The sequence below is a fragment of the Bactrocera dorsalis genome, chromosome 2 (assembly GCF_023373825.1).
Source record: "Bactrocera dorsalis isolate Fly_Bdor chromosome 2, ASM2337382v1, whole genome shotgun sequence".
Classification (NCBI taxonomy): Eukaryota; Metazoa; Arthropoda; class Insecta; order Diptera; family Tephritidae; genus Bactrocera; species Bactrocera dorsalis.
Window position 1 is genome coordinate 94,614,492 of NC_064304.1, and position 20,159 is coordinate 94,634,650.

Here is a 20,159-nt window from a genome sequence, read left to right on the forward strand (position 1 = left end):
GGATGCTTTGCGGAACTTCTGAACTGCTGTTGAGCTTTTCTACAGCACAAAATTTTACCATTCGGGTCTCGGCTGAAAAGCTTTTGAGCTTTTTTACGGCACGAAAGTTTGCAATTACGATCTCGGATGGGCAGCTACTTAAATTAAATTAATTTAATTATATTTTTTTCTAGAAAGTAACTCAAACCTTGGCTTTAGATTTTATATCCTCATTTTACACGTTTTAATCACTTTCTATTTAAACTTAACTTTGGTCTACCATATAGTTCAGAAGCTTGATAAGAGAGGATAAGTATTCAGTTAGAAAAATTCTCAGTTTCAACGATTTTAGAACTGATTTTCTATCATCAGGCTATAGGCTTATGTCCTTTAAAGGTTGGTTCGTCTGGTTCCTGGGCTTGCTTTATACATTGTAATGGTGGTCACTGTTATTTATCTTACTGTTTCTTTGGCTCTCATGGTTTGTTTGCCGGAGCTTTTCCTTATGTTTCTTCGGTTTCCTTGATATATTTGTCATAGCCAATCCGGTCTGCAACCAGTTCAACATATTATTTCGGGATTAATCTGTTATTTCGTGAATGGATATTCTCCTTGCCACCGTAGTACAAATATAATGGTTCCAGTTGAAAATTAATTCGAAAGATGATTGGGTTCTTGGCTGTCGCAGATTAATTCTCATCGGACCTTAGATCGACGTACAAAGAGGGACCAGGTATTTCCGGAGTATATTATTTTTTTAATTACGTCTATAATATTGTATATTGTGAGAATCGAAAATATTGGACTTATTCCATTGCGATAGCATCCTCCAAGTGTTAATAATGCCAGAAATTCACAGGCGATTTTAGGTTCTAAAACATTCCCCATCTGTCATATTTAGCCCTTTTGATTTGTTTTTTGTTTTCAATGCGGAGGTTCATCTATAAAACCGGCGCGCGTTGTGTTCAACTGCGATAAGAAGTAATAACCTAAGACTCTTATTTTTAGTGCTCTGATATAAATGGATCTATGTAAATGTGACTCTAAATTTTTATAATATTCGTAAATTTTTTATACATTTCATACAGAAGGACAATTTCTACCGCATATTTCAATTACAACAACAAACCCTTTGAAGTCTTCAAGCAACCGTTGATAGTTGTCCGTCTCAACGCAGCGTGCAACATTTGATATTTCTCCGCTATTTCTTGGGTATTCTATTGCATGCCGGTGAAATTCTTGTAATCGTTCCGTTACGTAGATATTTTATACTGCCGTTTGATAGTTACCGCTTGACTCATGCCATTCTTGCAACGCTTTCCAACACTCCACAAATATAACTATAAAAAGTGCCGCACAGACGCATTGACTTCGCCTCCACTGTGCGGCAATTTCGCCGTATTCTTATTTTAAATGCATTTCTTTGACCGGCTATAACTATGAACACTTATACATACATATGTACATATTCCTATATCCATATTTCTACTGTGATTAATCTCGTAAACTCGTTCCACATATCGCTTTAAATCGCTGCGCTGAAATATAATATTCAAATATGTTGCATTCAGTGATTTGTTGGAATTCCACAGCCACACATTGCATTGTACCCCATTACTTATGAACATAGTTATGTAAACCTGTGTAATCTTGCAGCTTTGCTTTTGTTGTATATCCGCGTGGTTTTGTCTATTCTTGTCTTAGGTACCGATGCTGATCGCTTGGCTCATGTTACTCCTACTTACTCATATCACTCAATGCGGCTTTTGAATTGAATTTATTACTGTTATTTCGGTATTTACAGTTGGTCATTAAATTTTTATGTTCCAACTTAAGTCCATTAAGCCAAGTAAGCGAGCTAATTTTGTTGATAGTTCTTTGGCAAAATCATATTCTGATCATAAAAAACATGCTTCGAACTGGTTTGTGCAATTAGCTTGAAATCATTAGCATAGTTTTGCAGAGTTAAGGTCGAAAGAAAATCCGAGAATGTAAGTTGAGGGTAATAAAATAGTCTGAAGGAAACTCACCCACAAGGCTAACTTAACAAATGAACAATCGCTTATATAGGGTGGAAATTACGACTTAAACTCGGGTTTATTGTACACATTGGTTGATGTTTAGTTTTAAGCATCCTCCCAATATTGGGGCAATCGTACTTAAATTGCTTAATGTAATCCTTTGTGAAGCGTGATAAAATTTCATCTAGTTGAATATTATCTGTTGACTAAGCGCCTATCACAAATCTACTTATGTAGGTAGATTTTAATGCTTGCGGAGCAGCTTCTTCATAGTGTGGGGACCAATCGCGATGAAAACTTCCGGTCCTACCATGTTGGTGGGTGCTGCGGAGCGGGCAAGCTCATCAGCCTCTTCACTCCCGGCTATACCTTTGTGACCTGGCGCCAAAATAATGTGCACTTACATTCCTGCACCATTAGCGATTTATCTCGTTCGCAGAGAGCGCTCTGAGTACCGCTGGACTATCGCTTAGTATAGCTATATGTTCATTGTTATAGTTGCGTAAGAGATTTAACTCTACACACCGACTTATAGCAAAGACCTCTGCTTGGAATATGCTCGGAAAACTACTCATAGGTGTGGAGAGTTTTGTGCGTGCTCCTGCGAACCCCTTCGTCAATTCCCTCCGACTTTTTCGAACCATCGGTGTACCACTTGACTGTACTGTCCCTAAGCAGTAGCTCTAAAGCAGAATCGTTCCACTCAGCCTTACTGGTGAGGGCAACTTTAAACTTTCTAGTGAAGTCCTTGCAGCTTAGATAGTTGAAGTCCTACCGAACGCTTCGATGCTTTCGGCCCAAGCCACCGCTCCATATGTGATAATCCGTCGAACGATCATGGTGTACAACCACCTGACAAGCCACAGGATCTACCAGCAAGCCGATTGCATATCATAAGTGCCTTCGTAGCTTTGACCATAATATGCTGCTTCCACCGAAGACTGAAGTCCAGCATGAGACCAAGATATTTCACCATATTAGCCATCTCTATCTCTCTGCCCCCGAGGGTTGGGTCCCTGAGACCAGGCAGATACCTGCGTCTCGTAAACGGGACGATGGTGACTTCAGTACATATATACTTATATAAATATTTATATATGTATGTGTGTACAAAATTTCAAAAATCACCTTTTCAATGCGGTAAATTGCGATTTCGATTTGCAATCTGTAAAAACCGTTAAATAAAATCCGAACGAACTAAAAAACGAAATCTTACAATTGTAAATCGTCCGCCACTTCGCCCGCTCGCTGTCAAAGTGTCAATTTAACGACGTCACAATATGCGTTCGTTCCATTTGCCTCCTTTTCGCTGAGCTTTCATTACACCGAGTACTATAGTCGTATATTGTAAGGGTATTATATTATTATTTCTTTTTTATTTTTATTATTTTCGATTTTGTTTTTGTTATATTGTATTTGTCATTGTTGTGTAGTGTCATTGGAGTGTAGTAAGTAAAGATTTCTTTTTTACTGACCATAGACAAGAAATTTACTATGCACGGCATCTGTGCTCGTGTGGACCTTTCCTTTTGGCCGATTTATTTATTTCTTCTTTGTTTTTTAAGTTGAAAAAAAAATCGAAAATAAAAATCGGTCAACAACTACACCAGCAAAGCGAGTGTGCAAATGAAATCAGTTGAAAGTTTCGAAATAACCGTAAACTCCACTCCACACTCCACTCGAATTTGGCGAATGAAATGCACACAAAGCTTTGCATGTTCGATTACACTCGTACGCTCGTGTGTGCACGTCGGCATGCGCTCGTATGCAGTACCTAGCGAAGTTAGACAGAGTTGGTGTGAAGTCAATTCGTAAATGCCGTACTGTTGCTGAGCTGCCGTTATGTGGAACACCAAAGTTTATGAGCTGGCGGCAAATCGCTCGACAAACAAACCGACTCGTACATAAATACAGTTGAACAAAAATAATTACAAAATGGAAAAAAATGAGAAGGCGCATTGACTTTATGAAAAACAAATAATAGAAAAAAATGAAGAAAAATTATGCTAAAAATTTATTACAGCTGATTTGCGGCGAAACCAATGAGTTTTGTGTGCCGTACCGTTGGTTTGCGGTATTAATCTGTGTACAAACCCACTTGCGCTCAAATGGAGGCATACAAACATACGTATGTATATACAACTGGCATATGAACACTCATTTAGGCCAACATTTGTTGACTGATTTCGAATTGCCCCATAAGTGGTGCGGCTGTCGGCTTTCAGCTACCAAGTGTTAAGTTTGGAGCGTGTTGGTAGCTTGGCGGTAGTGGTGAGGGTACTGCGCTGAAAAGCTTGGCATTTTGGGCGCATGCGCATTTCATAATATTCCAATTTAACGCTATCTGCATTTTTGAATGCGATTTTTTTATAAGGTATTATTATTATTTTTTCTTTTTAAGAATAACATTGTGTAAATGTTTTGCTTATTGGTGACATATTTTCTCAAGCTCCTTGATACTTTGTGGATATTAGAAAAAATTGTGCTTGAGCGTAGAATTTAAATTTTTAAACTAGAAAACTGAAATTGTTGCAACAGTTCAAAAAGGAGACTGTGGGGAAACTAACCGTTTGGAATAAAAAAAAAATCCGTAAAATATTCTCATAATGCTCTCTTAGCCCGTTTTGGCAATTTGCATAGTTACACAATCACAGGCATTTTCATATCAAAAATGGGTGATATTGGTTCATGACCAGATCTAGACCTCACTACATACTTACTAAAAATAATGATTTTCGCCATTCTCGTAGAATTTAGTATCAAAATTAGATTAAATCGGTTTATATTATCCTATAGCTCCCATATATCCTTAGTGTTTTGGGCTTTAAGGGGTTACATGAATTTCCTCGAGTAAAAAACAGCATTTTTTCATAAATTTTTTTGTCATATATCATTATCATCATAATGAAATATTTAATTAGAATTTTTTATTGTTACAAACATACACTATTAACAAAAAATTTCTGAAATTTTTGGAAAAAAGTTCTCAAGGCTGTATCTCCGAAAGTAATACTCGGATCAACTTGAAAATTTTGGAAATATACTAGAGGTGTTGTAAAATTTCATAAGATAATAAATTTGATTTTAAACTTATGTAACCCCTTGAAGATTTATCAGTCGCTCAAAAAGTCGGTTTCGTCGATTACCCTATGAAGTGTATATGTATGTATGTAAATGATCAGCGTGACAGGTATGTAGAGTTCGAACATACATACATACATATGTGAACTAGTCCTTCAGTTTTTGATTTTGTAGCTAATTTGAATTTTCTAATTTTTTCAATTAAAAATAAATAATATTTTTTAAACTATTTTTTAAATTATTTTTTAATATTTATTTTACCATAATACATTTTTCTTAAATTTTTTTATGAGTTTTTATATTTTTATCATTTTATATTTTTTTTTTATTATTTTTTTTTTTAACTTTTTTAGTATTTTTATATATATTTTTTTATAATTTATCTCATTTGATTTACTTGAATACAATTTTTTAATCGTTTTTTATAATATTTAATTTTTTATTTTAGTTTTAATTTTCATTATTTTTATATATTTTTATATATTTTTAATATTTTTTTATTATTTTTTTAAATATATTTAACTTAATTTTTTTTGTTTGTATATACATATTTATTTTTCGCATTTTTTGTTTCACCAATTCGTTTCATAACTGTTTACTGTAAATTTTATTTTTATTGTTGCCTTTTAACGTTTTATTTTTTGTTGCGTTCCACGAGCAGCATGTAACGTCACGATATTAGTCAGCCAAAACATAAAATAGAAAAAAAAACTAAATTTTAACTGCAAATGAAACCGAAAACAGTCAAGAGCTGCCTGTTGGACTGTCATGCTGCTTGCTGCTGATCGGGTGACTTGAAACGTGTTTTCTCCGAGCCCATTAAACACACACACAACTGCACACAATAAACTCTAGCAGTTAGCCTGCATACAAGCCCACTTATACATGCATTTGTCGGTAAGCCTAAATGCTTGCTTGCGTGTGTGTGTGTGTGTGTGTGCAGACGACAAGTTTTATTTTTAGCTGCCGTAATTCATTCACTTTCGATTTCTACCGTTTTTTCTGTGCCGATTTTTTACCTTTTTCGTTTTCATTTTGGTGTTTTTGTATTTTTGTTTTTGGTTTTTTGCTTTCTGTTTTCATCATTAATTTCTTGCACCGTTTTAACCCACGCTCACGCATGCTTACGAACGCTCTGTTTGCCCCTTGCCGCGCCCCAACTTTTGCGGCATTCTCATTTTTGTTTTTGTTTTGGTGCTAGTTGCATTGCTGTTGTTGTTGTTGTTATTGGCTCGCATTATTGCTGCAATCGTTCGATGGTGAACAACAATAACAACAGCTGTCCCCTCATTCAGGTAGATAATGAGAGCGCATGCGCCAACGCCACTCGCCAACGGCCGCCACTCGGCCAGCTGCTGCCGAAAACCGCTTAGTAAGCGCCATATGCCCCACTTAGGATTGCCGCGCACAACCAACCAACCGCCTGAACGCCCGCCAACAGCGGCAATTCCCCCTCGGCTCGCTTCGTTAAATGGCAACAAAAGCAAAAACATTCGAAAGCGTTGCCTTGTTGTCGTCATCAGTTGTAATAGTTGTTGTAGTGGTTGTTGCTGTTGTGGAGTTGCAGCTGCTCGGCTTGTTGACTGACTGATTGTTGGTGGATGTGTGTGTGTGTTAGTTTGCTGCTCGGCTGCTTCGTTGGTTTGGCAATATTCGCATTCACCGTTGTCGTCGTCGTCGGCGTCGCTGTTGGTGTGTTTGAGTGTGTGCGCATTCGTGAGTTGGCTTATAGCTGGATTTTCACCCGCTGCCACTCTCTCTCGATGACATAACTTTTCGTTTTCTATTTTTTCGCTTCATATTTCATTGTTTTCATTTATTTGCTTTTGTTGTTGCTGTTATTGCTGTCGTTTTGCCATGTGGAAAGTTTGTTTATTTTTTTATTACTACTGCTGTTGTTGTTGCAACGCCGCTTTACGCTCATTTGTTGCGGTTTCGAAAAGTTTGCAATTAAAGTGTACCGTTGTTGTTGTTGTTGCTTGTAGTGAGTTGTTGAAAAATGCGAAAGACCGTCGAATTTCAGTTATTTTTTGGAGTAGTAGGAAATTGTTTTTGTTCGACCGCATTTATCGATTTTGCTAGGCGTTTGTGTATGCATGTTTGGCTGTATATGTGTTTATGAGTGTGTGCCAGCGGTAAGCGCGTAAAATAAAATTGAGGTCTGCACGTAATCACATATTGCCCACGATTGTTTACATAAAAACACATGTACCTACATACATACATGTTTGTGTGTGCGTGTAGATATGGTTAATGCAATGGGAAGTGTGTCGAATATGTTGCAAGTCCCTTTCTTGGTAGCAGCAAACGCTTGCGAAATCTGTAGGCTCATATTTATTAGAAAGTGTTGCCGCTTTCGACGATAATATCATCAATTCAATTGCTGGAGATATACAAACGCACATATGTATGTATGTATATATATTTCTATATGATCTCCATCTAAAAAAGTTCGCATTTCGCGATTGGGCTCACTCAGTTCAGCTGTGAAAGTAGGGATCTGTTAGTCTGAGTACCTTTCCACTTAGTATTCCTAGTAGATATTCATATAGCAACTTCCTTATTCTCTTTTTCTTCTTCTTTATCAAGGTTATGCGCAAAATAATTCTACAGTTTTGAGACCACTCACGAGCTGACGGCGCTCTGTTGTAAGAAAAAGCCTTGCTATTTTCAAAAATCAGCCGTGATCTGTAAATAAACTCGGTATCAAACCTCTCAGTCTTAATCGCTTTTTTGGCATCGTTGGGCGCGTAGAGCCGGCTCAGCCGTTAAACCAAGTAAAACGGAAATCCTTCGGAGCTTGTCTTCAAGATGCAGCCTCTTTCAGTTGAGTTCGCCAACTGTGCGCTCAAAGCTAGTCAAAGAGTATCTGTCCTCACTAGAAATACCATCAAGCTACTTCTTCATAAGACTAGTTTGGATGCAGTTCCCTGGTGGAAACGGCGAAGCCGATTAACGAATCAGATGTTGGACCCTTGCTCCGCTCTCTTCAAAACGGGACCGAGTTGGATCTCTATTGGCGTCTTGCTTTCTAGCCCTGGGACAATGGAGCTCGCGTGCAGGCAGATCAGAGTTCATGCGATTGTACCTTAAAATATTTTTCCTCTATTGTCCAGCCGTCCAGCCTTCGCAAGGTTGAGACTGGAACATTTCGTTAAACTTACCTTCGGCGAACCAGAAGACATAGCTGTCTCAACAAATTTGTGATTTGTCGATCTGTAAATGTCTTATGAGCCAGTATTTAGGAGTTTTAGGTACCACAACGAGCCGACGTTCTAAGCTGTTCAAATGAGATCTCTATAAAGATTAACTGAACCTAACTACTCTTAATATAATTTTCTAAATCTTTCGAAGCACACAGGGATCTACTATATAAGTACAGAGTATTGTACCTAGGAGAAATATTTGTCAGACCAATAACGAATTTGTCAGACAAATACGAATCATGAACCCTCACGTCATTAGACTTTTCTTACGCAGAATTACAGTAGAGAGATCTTGAAGATGTCTCATTTTAATGTTTTTATAAACTATATTGGAAAGCGACTTGTGAATTTGCCGACTAAGTCAAAATCACTGAGGTGTAAAATTAACACGGAGACCCTGAAAGGCTTAACTTACTCTGAAAAATGACAAAGTCACAATCGGTACCACCCACTAAGAATCCGTTTAAAAGGTTAGTTGAAAGAATCACATGAACTCGATGCCATGAGATCTCTCATTTATCACAAACCATAAAGTGACTTTGCTAAATAAAGAAACTTAACGAACTCTGAACTTTTCACGCCGCTTTCAATCAAAATCTTTTAATCGTTTATTTTTTTACACTTTGAAGTTTATGGTTTTGCAATATTTTCGAAATGTCGCATGAAATATCAGAGATTACATTCTCAGGCGCTCACATAACATTACCACACCCAGCGAACACCTTACCGTAAGCACATAGTACATACATATTGACAAATCTACAGTGAGCTAGGTGAAGCCTAAAGTGCAGCCTAAAGCATAATAACACTCTTTTAGAGCCGAAAACTCATTTGGTTGACCCAAATTCGATGGCGCAGTATACAGACAGTTTTAACAGTTATATTGTGGCAAAAAGCAAGGAGCGCAGCGGCGACACGCGACGTAATTTAGTTGCATTGTAATGGCAACAGTTGGTGGATTGCTGTGCCAGCCAGGCCCATGCCAGACCATAACAACAACGCAGACAGCGTCGGTAAGACCAAATGTTGTGTCATAAGCAAACAACCGAAACCAAAACAATATTTAGTGGGAAATTTAAGATGTTTTCGCGGAAAAATGTTGTTAAACTGCAGTAATTTTAAAACTAAAAATTTGCAAAGCAACTATATTTTCATGTGATCGAGCTACAATTCGCTGCAAAGGATCTGATAATGAATAATACGGAGTTATAAAAAGGCTTGTCATCTGATTTTTAAAACTTCATCTTAACTACTTAAGGATCTTACTTATATTAGATCTATAACTTGTTGTACTGCGAATTGGGTTTAGAAATTGTTCAAAATATTGTATAGAATAGGATCCATTGTTTGTCTATAAAATCATTAGCTAAATGGCATTAGAAGAGATCAAAGATCCAGAAATTAATATAGTTTCGAGCTGTTAAAGTGGTCGGCGAGCCTTGAATACAGGGTTTGTCCGAAAAGTAATATGACTGAGTGGATTTAAAAAAATTTATTGAAGCAATCGTTACAGTTCTTTAAAACCTTTCGAAATAAGCTCCTTCTGCGTCGATGCAGCGTTGCCGTCCAAGCATTGATGGCGTAACGGAAGGCATTCTCCGGAATAGCCTTGAGAGCCGAAGTGCCTGTTGCTTGGATCCCTTCTGTCGTCTCAAAACTCGGAAGATTGTCTCTTTTTCTCGGCATCATACTCAATGATCCAAGACTCTACTTCTGGTCGCCAGTGAGGACTTTTGTCGTGTTACATTGTAGGTGTTTATCAAAGTCGCAGGTCTCCCAGCACGGTCTTCATCAACGACCTTTTCTCCGCCCTCCAAAAAAGTCAGGTGCCACCGAAACCCACCACTTCTTGCTAAAGCAATATCTGGGTAATTATGCTTGATCATATCAAACGTCTCTGCCGCAGATTTACCGGGTTTACACATAATTTAATCGCATACCTCTACTTTAACAACCGCTGCATTTTCGGCTTGCACCACTCACAGAAACACGTCGCGCGAAAATGTTTGTCCTGACTCTCCGGGTGCTCGGAGACAACTGACCAGCCGCTTTTTCGTTAGCTAGAAACGCCCTCTACCGAATCCAGGTGCGCGCAAGCTCCGAAGTACAGTCGCGGCGGAAGCAAATCATTCCTATTACTTTCCGGACAAACCCTTTATGTTTCGACTATGAGATAGAAAATATCACGAGCGCCTCGGCAGAAAAATTTTAGCTAATTTATAGATGTTCGTTCATTTGGAACGAGTTCCGAGTTTTACAGAGTTTTAAGAGCTTTGCTGAGTTAAAACTTTAAACCCATTGGACTAAATTGGTCTTGAAAAACCTGGAATGAAACCTTTTGTACCATCCAATGGTTTAGATAAACTCTTCGTTCTTAACACACACGCTTTATTAAGAGAAAATTGCAGGATTCTCAATGCGGAACGTGCTCTGATAAATATATAAAAACCGGATGAGAATTATGCTCTAAAATACCATTTTAGTGAAATTAATATGTCTCGCTTTTTGCTGGCGCCGTGATGCAATCATAATTTGAGGGAAACCAATGACCAATCTATGCGAACTTTTTTACACATAAAGCAAAAGAAAACTATTGACACTATTTTAAACCATTTCGTATCGTTTAGCCAACAGACGCCGCCGTCATGCGACATAAGCGCCACCGAAGCGCGTCCAATAGTCATCACGAATGTAGCGCAAAACAAAGCATTATATTTCGAAAATATTTACAAGTTAAAAAGCAAAAACAGAAATGACTAAATTTCAGCAAAAAGAAAAATATACCTGATAAACACAAAAAGCCGTGCGAAGTGAGAATTAAAGAAATACAACGAAGAAAATAATGCCAAGAAGAAACCGACAATGCGCCAACAACGCCAACGTCAGCGCCAACTCAAGCGGCTAAGCAACTATTATTGTTGTTGATGACGGTGTTGTTGGCAGCCGCGCGATTATGTAATATACATAAATTGCAACAATAGCAACAACCAGCCAGACCAGAGCACACCAGACAGCCCGCTAAACAGTTAGGCTAAAGCGAGCAGCTGCGCCATAAAAGAGAGTTGCCTGGCCGAAATGCAGCGTCAGCGGCGGTGAGTTTTGTTGGCGCGGCGTGCGCTACGAAAACGGTGCGTTGTGTCGATACGAGCGGCGCTGCCATGCGGTCGCAAAACATCTGTCGCGAAAGGGGGCACGACTGGTTGGTTGGCTAGTTAACTGCTTGTTGGCTGGTCGTTGGATGAGCGGCATTGCGCATCGGGTGCTGGGTGGGGTGGCGGCGACTGGCCGCGCTAAGCGGGTTGAAGCAACAGTCGGCGCTGTCTTTTGCCACTATTGCATTGCATTCAATGCTCGCTTTTTTGTTGTTGCTGTTAACTGTTGCTCCCAAAGTGATTGTTCATTCGTACGTCATTTTGGGTTTCCTTCTTTTTCACTTTTTGTTCCATTTTTCAGTTTTTTGTTTGTGTTTCAAATCGAACTTTGGCAGCGGCGCGTTTGCGTGTTTGCGAGTTTCACGTTTGCTCATTTTCTTGGGCGATTTATGTATGTTATTGCTTTTCTTATTGTTAGTGTGTACCACTTTATACGCTTACTGTTTGGTTGCTGTTGTATTTGTTGGTTCCTTTATTGCGTACGCTATTATTGTGAGCGCTGCCGCTGACGCCGCGGCGTAGTAAATTTTATGTAATGCCGCGTCGCGCATTGTTGCTGGCAATAAACGTTGCAGAAACAAAAACAACAATAAGAACAATAACAACAACGCGCATCCCAAAATCTCCGAAAAAAGCCAACTTTCTTCATTTTTCGCTTGCTTCGTTGCCTCGCCATGTCGCGCATGCGTGTTGTTGCTGCAATTTTGTTGTAAAAAATGCCAAATTTATGCGTTCGACTGTTTTGTTGCGGCTTCTGCTGTTGCCATTTGCATTTGTTTGCATACACCGCCAAACACCACACCGTTATAGCCAACTCTGCGCTCTGCGCTGTAACCGCGTGTTCGGCTATTGTGGGCCGCCCTAATTTCGCTTAATTACAAAAGTACAAAAAAAGGCTTATACATAATTGCAACAAAAATAAACACGCGAAAATTATACCGAAATAATATTTATGCGTAATCGCTTTCATACGAGGGCTGCTTCTCACATATGACAGATTGATAAACGCTGATGATGATACCTTGAACAGTCATTTGCCATGCAATTAAAAACACCCCAAGGATCAGGAGCAAAACACTTCTTTGATGTTGGCCGGTAGCAGTTTAGAACTGAGTTGCTTTCTCTTTCCAAAGCACAACTATTTCTGTATTCTTTTAAGCTGAAAATGATCCACCACCTTAAAAGTTTCTAGATTTCTAACGGCGTTAGCTAAATGTCTACCTTTTCTTTCACTTTTCTGAGTATGAGTCCTCATTTCCTTCGAGACTGTTTGGATCATAAGAGCCTATACATTTCATTTGTAGAATATATAGTCGATGAATAATTGATCAAGAGCCAAGGCAAGAATATTTATCGAGCAAAACTGGACATAAGCTTTGCTTACTGATGAACCCATTTGCCTAAAACAAAAATCTGTGCCTTTAGTAAGGTACTGCTAAGGAAAAACAGACTATTAACGCTCTAATCTAGTAGCCTGCTTCAGTCAAAGAAATTAGAGTTTTTCCTGAAGAAAATTATTGCAAGACTGGACCATAATTTCTTTCAAATCTGCAAAGTATGTTCGGTATACCACGATTGTAATCTATATTTTTTTAATCCCGAAATGCTGATAGTAACCCTCATAAAGCTTCGGTATGATCCTCTTTTTATTTGTATTGCATATAATGCTCGAATTTTGGATTTGTAATATCTTTTTTTCGATTAATCGTTTTCGGTTTGCTCATAAGGTATTTGTTTCTGTTCATTGGCTGAAAAAACTGTTAACCTTTTGCCATCTGCCCGAACATTGTCGCTGAGGTGAGCGAAACTTTGTGCGAATTTTTATTTATTTTTTTCTGTGCTTTGTTTTGCATAGCTTGCTGCTTCAATACTCGTAAATTTAAATCTTTATTGCGATTTTATACAGTTATTTACTTTCAATAATGCAATTAAAGGGAGAAATTGCAAATAAAATATGCAATTTTTATTGCTAAAATATATTATGCTATTTTATATTACGATAAATGTATTCAAAATTATATTAATTTTAAATTTTGACTTCTAGTTAAAGAGGATATAAAGTTTAAGTAAAAATCGAATTTCTAGTAGGAAGAAAGGAAGAGTCGCAATACAATTATGTCGATTTGGAAAACTGGAAAGTTTGGAAAACAGTCGCTACAAAATTTGAAACCAGTAAATTACAACTAACAAAGCTTTTGAATTACGAAATTTACCTATAAACAACGAAAACATTTAAACAAATTTCCTCGAAAATATGCTCTCAGATTCCCAGCTGACTAATCTAACTCCAGAATCCCTCGTTGGATTTGCTTCAAATTTGTTTGATCATTCTAATAACTTATATAAATCATAAAAATTAGTTGAATTTTTATCAAACATTCCAGTTTTCTAACTTAAATTAAAGTTTGTTACTTGAATATTGGTTTATGGGTTTTTATGGCGGTTTTTAGTTGATACCAACTGAATATTTAGATAACTTATCTATTCAGAAAACTATTTTTTCCTAAATTTACTCATATCTTTCTTATTTCTTTACAGGTGATTGTTGTAAATCGTGATACTTTTGTAAGTAGATCGTATGTATATATAGAAAAACAATTCTATCTAAAACTTTATTAGAGCTACAAAAATTTGATAAAAAAATTAAAGATAATCGCAATAATGTTGCAAGTGCTATGGTGATCATAGTTCTTGCGTCGAAGTAAATTTGAGTACGTTCACGTCGGCTCGATGCAAATGGTATCCAAATTAAAAAAACCAAAAACGGAGTCTTGAAAGGCTGAAAGCTCTAATTGAGATGAAGCTTAAAAACTTGTATGTGGGATTGGATAACGGAGACCTGAACTTTCGTTGCTAGCGAGAATTTCTAGTGCCTCGTTTAGTATTACTCGTGAAGATCACCAACTGAGTGCGCAATAAGTTTCCGTGTAAGAACTTGTCTTCGTTATATAATCCGTAGCCGCATTTGCTTCAGGTTCACAAAGACTTCATGAGGGCTGCAGATTTAAAATTTTAGCGGCGGAAAATAGTTTTCGAAATTGAAGTTACTTGTCTGAATAAAAATCTGGTTTTCCCTCATAATAATTTACCAACCAATTGCCACGCCCACAGCGACAAGTGAAACTCCACAAACAAAAGTTAAAAAATTAGAATTTCACCTAAATTAACAACTAATTCGGTGATTTAGCAGCAATGATTTATTTAAAGACGCTACTAAAAGGCGAGAAAAGCGCGCAAGCGCCCGCGAACGAGTCGCCGACGAGTAACAGAGCAATTTAGTAGTAGTAAAATAAAATTTCACGCAAACAATTTAGAAAGTACCACTAACAAGACGACGAAAATGAAGAAGAAAACATCGCTGATGATGTTGGTGCAGCCGTCAGCACTGTTGCTGTTACTGTGGTTGCCGCTGCCGCTGCCGTTTCTAGTGGTCTTAGTGCGCGCTGTTGGTGACGAAAGCCAACGCGTTGGTGAAAATCAAATTGGCCGACTAAGTGAGCGAGTAAGTTGGTTGGCCAACGGATTGCGCCGACTGACAAACTGAATGCCCGAGCCGCCTGAGCTGATGTTTGCTGACGTTGTGGCACCTTCAAATGCAATCATAATCCGACTGATGATGACGATGGTGATCAGCGACAACGGTTTATTTGAAGATCACTTCATTTATTGCAGATTGCTTTACAGCAGCGCCGCGCGCTTAAACTAATGCTAATAATGAAGCTTTTACGTTGATGCTGATGATCGCGCTGATCGCTGGCGGTGAAAAGCCTACCACAGTGTTACCAAATCTATCAAATTGAATTGTGAAAAAGTGAAAAAAATGAAACTTGAAAAAGAAATCTGAAATACCGTCCGTCCGTTCGCATGTACGCCGGCTGCTGCTTGGGTGAACGCATCGAAAGCTGCTGGATATTGAATAAACGCTGTAAGAGTTGCTTCAAACTTTCATTCAAATGAGCGCAAATTCGCCTGTGCCGCTAGCTTTGCTCGTGTGTGTGTGTGTGACGTACGTACAGCGTATGTATATTCGTCGCTGCACTGATTTTCGAGATATAACAACTCGAACTTAAATACAATATTACATTTTATTTCATAGGCGAACGACTTTCGGATCACACACACACACATGCACACATTTACTCACTTGCGCACATTCCAAATTGTGGCAAATTGTCCGCTCCGCGACGCCCATTTCGCCTTGCGCGCATGCGCAGTACCACGAGAAGACACCAGCACGGCAACAACAACAAGACACACTTTCAAATCACACCGGCGGTCTACGGCACGGTACAACGGCTTTCTCATTGAAAATTAGTACTTCAAACTTAACAATCATACAAGTGCCACGCACACACACACACGCACGAAAATAATATGACGTATGTGTATTGGGTTGGGTGAGTGGACCGTGCCCTGTATAATTATGTGTAGCATTTTTAATAGTGATTGCTTTCGTTTCTTTCTATTATTATTTCGAAATTTGCATAGGTCAACAATTGTGAATGACGCGTGTGTGTGTTTTCAGTTTTATTTTCCCACCCCCGCCCATTTTTCGTGGACGATGAGTGAATACGATTTTACACTAAAGAAAACATGTCTCAAGGTGCTGACTTTCATAAATTAGAATTTGCTGTTGTTGTTGTGGCAGTTGAAGAAACATTTCCCAAATGATTCTTGCGAATGCTTGTCGAGTTGACCGTCCTTGACCAGTTCACGACTCATTATAGATTCCTCATCATCCTGAGATTTTCGTCCACTATTATATCTAATCGGTTTATCATTTGATTTCGGCATTAGCCTCAGTATTTTTTAGGTCCTAGAGTTCATCTTATCGTTGAATAGAGTGCTTAACATGTATCACCAGATTCACATAGATTGGTGATCGAAGCGTGAGAGTGAGCTTATCACAAATTTGTCAAGCCACTTCGCCAAGCGCTAAGTGCTCCGTAGGATTATCTACTGAGTCATTTCAATCTCAGTCTGTCAAAAGCCGGGCAATAGAGGAGAAAGTTCATGATGACTTACCTCCATACAGCTTTCACAAAAAGCACCTGACAAAATATTTAACAGTGTCCAAAATATTGAACAGTGTCCAGTTAGACAACCCACATTTGCGGCAATATTGACTTTGCTAAAAGCTAGTTGCTCTTAGAGAGAGCATCAAACGGTTCATCTCGCAGTCGCACAAAATCTAGTCGTTGACCACCGCTTACCCAGCTGTAGAACGAAAGAGAACGACGCAGTACCCACAAGCTTTCAATCGGATGTAATTGAAGTACGGGTGCCCTCTTCAGCAAGCTCATCGGCTTTCCGCTGTCACTGGGCACCCAAAAAAGTCTCAGCCGGAAGAAACTTGAGCTATTGTTAAGGAGGTCATATGCTCATTGACTAGTTTTAAGCGTACTCGTATAGTCAGTGAGCTCAAAGCCAGTATCGAAGCTTCTGAAGGAAGCTGCACTTCGCAGCAATATAGTATATCTACTGCTACCTTTATGGCACCCCCTCTGCTTGAAAGGCGCTATAGTGGTTTGGTAGAAGCTAGAATTTATGTCGAACTCCCGAAAAAATTAATAGATAAGTTTGTTTAGAGGTTATCTTCTTTCCTCATGTACATATATCAGACTCCCAATCAGTTGGAGAAGTCTTCTTTTCACATTTGCAATACACCTTCAATGTTCACTTATTCGATCGCGTCACATCGTTCCAACTTAATTTATAACTACTTTTTCTCATATAATCTAATATAAAAATATGGTGGATGCTGATTGTTTTAGTCTCGGTCTCAATATTGTGGCTTTCGATGTTTTATTGAACCAAATAAATACCTGTAGAATATTTCTTTGTCAGTCGCCTCTGTTAAAAACAATTCAGAAACTAAACATAATTTAAAGTCTAGACTTCTTTTCCGCATGAGATCAAGATTTGAGGATGACGCTTGAGTTTACTACGATCAGAGTCGAGGAGTCGACTAAGCAAATTACTCATGACGCCGTTGTTCTGTGTTATGATCGCACACAAACTGTCCGTCCAATTCGAAGCTATTCCGTCGAACTAGTTTCCGTTGACGTTGATTACATGGGCGGGTACCTTTGTTGAGTGACCCTCGCATGGTCATTTATAAAAGGCAATTTCTTAGTAGACACATGCCGGTCTGCAGTTTTCCCACATGCTTCTATAACATAAGTTTACATAGTATTTTGAAAGCAGAATTAGTCAAAGAAAAGCCAAATGCAAAAAAAAATAAATCAAAACTCGCACACTTGAGCTATCAATTCGAGACTTACTCGTATATTAGCCTTCGGAAAACCTTCTCTCACAACGTACGATCACCTAAGTAGCAGACATCTACCACACCGAACTCAATACATTGTATGTGTGAGTGATCTTGTGTGTTTTTGTAGAGGAAGTGAACTAAACGCGGTCTTGGCCAACGGACCATTTGCCCTGAAGAAACGCTCTTTACGCTCCGCAAAGTGTACGTTCGCGCGCGCGCGCTGTAAAGGTCACACACATAAATACGCCTAGCGACAACGACGAGAAAAAATTAAATTGGAATTAATAATAAAAACAGAACATAAAATTATCAAAAAAACGGTACAAATTAAATTTGACTCATTTGGCTCATTGTCTAAGATTGGTGCTTAGCGGTCATTTAAGAGTTTCGGTTTTTATAGCCTACCTTGATGTTGTTTTTGGAATCCCCAGGTTTAAGTACATACTCTCATACGTATTGCGGTGTGTATGGTGTGTGGTTAGTTGGTTGTTGGTGGCCTGCGTGTTTTGATTGCGCTAATGACGGCAATAACAATAAATGCTACAACAACACAAATAAAATTATTCAAAACAACAGAAACAAATGTAAAATGAGAGGAGCAGCAGTCATTGAGGAGCGCATAAAAAATGCCACCAACGCTGCCAAACACCAGAGACCCGCACCACTGCGCACGGCAAGGGAAGCCAGCACCTTTTCGGACAGACGGACAAACCGGCAAACGGACAGACAGACAGACAGACAAGCGGATGAACCAACAGTTGTGTGCAGATGTCTATCTGATGTGATGGTTTAAATGGAAACCACATAAACTTACCAAGAAATTGCCTTACACACGCATATTTACATATGCTCGCTTATAACCGATAGTGATCGCAGTTTTATTTATAGAAGTAGTAGAAATTATTCATATAAATGTAAAACCCTTTGCTAGTTTGAGTAAAATCTTCACTCGCGCCGAGGCAACTACTCCATCAAGATCCTTCATCAAACCTTTAAAGTGCATCAAACGCGTTGGCTCACATAAGTTTTTTTCTGATTCGGGTGAAATGTTATTGTTTTTTGTGAGAAGAAATGGAAATTAATAGGGTAGTGCTAGGCTCGAACGGAATTTCATTTTCGGAATTCGTGCTTACGCGATTTATCCCAAAAGATGTCGAGTGGAAGGCAACACCTTTTCTTTCCTAGCTTAATATTCAAAATTCTGTATAAAAAATCGATAAGTCTAACAAGTTTAATGGAAATCGATGAATAAGTTTCCAAAGTACCAACTTTGTCTTGAGCTAGATGGTCTTACGCCCATTTTTAGATAGTTTTTTTTTTACTAAATACGGCTATCCTGCCATACCAAGTTCGGAATACAAAATTTTCAGGTTTATTTAACAGATCAATTGAAAAGTCCTCGGCCTGCCATAGTAAAACATAGTTCCCTTCAAGGGTGAAATATTCTTCTTCTTTACTGATGTAGGTACCATTTGCGCGGTTGTAGCTGAGTTAAGAACAGCGCACCAGTCGTTTCTTCTTTTCGCAATGTGGCGCCAATGGGAGATTCCAACCAAGGTCAAGTCCTTCTCCACCTGGTCTTTCCAACGGAGTGGAGGACTTCTTCTTTCTCTGCTTCCTTCGGCGGGTACTGTGTCGTACTTTTAGAGCTGGAGTGTTTTCGTTCAATCAGACGACGTGTTTTTTAAGTGGCGGGTCCCAAACCCACCCCTTTGGCTACCCAGAGTATACTTGGTCTAAGATCGGAAATCGTGGACTGCTTGAGGCATATGTCAAAAAATCGTTTCTGGCAACTGCCAAGAGAATGGCAATCAGAGAACTTTCATCTTTAGCGTGACTTCTATACATGACTATCCTCATCAAGAGGAATATAGTATATCCAATACGTTCCATTGATATCTTTATAATCTCTGCTCTTTCGAACAACTTTACTTTATGGTCATTCAAAATCATTTTGAGCACCTTTTTGATGTTGTGCTCGTCGGTAACAACCTCTTTTGGGTGTCAATTCACCACGTCTGAACTTAGCACACCAATCTTTGATGTTTGATTTTCCTGCGCAGTGTCCGGAAACTCAACATTAAGCCAAATTTTGCTGCAAATAAATTTTTCCCCTTCAAAAAGCCAGATCTCGAATCAAAGCAGTTTTTCGCTGAAGCATCATCTTCCATACACACGACATGGCTAACTTCCCTAACATAGTTAAAAATTAAATTTTTTTTCGGAGTTTGTAAAATATTCTTATGTGTTGTTCCGTTTCTTTTAAATCCGACATTGAGGCCAAAACATGTTATCCTATCATTAAGATCAACCAACTCTTCCTCGTGTCGTCATAAAACATACACAGTCATAATACATTCGTTTAATCGTTTACCTTAGGTATAACCAGATACTACTTCAGTCACAGCAAGCCGCAGTCATCCCGTCAGCGAATCCTCAGCTGCGA

At 38.6% G+C, this 20,159-nt stretch overlaps 1 protein-coding gene across 6 annotated transcripts in view; it reads left to right on the forward strand.

Annotated features, from left to right (window-relative positions):
• Positions 1-20,159, forward strand: part of LOC105230932 (protein roadkill) — a 173,701-nt gene that overhangs the window by 92,352 nt on the left and 61,190 nt on the right. For 3 of the 6 annotated variants that reach the window (XM_049449723.1, XM_049449722.1, XM_049449724.1), the window contains exon 3: positions 13,978-14,004. The exons of the other annotated variants lie outside the window; for them this stretch is intronic. The gene's annotated coding sequence lies outside the window, so the exon portion shown is untranslated. The remainder of the gene's footprint in view (positions 1-13,977; positions 14,005-20,159) is intronic. 6 annotated transcript variants of the gene reach the window in all.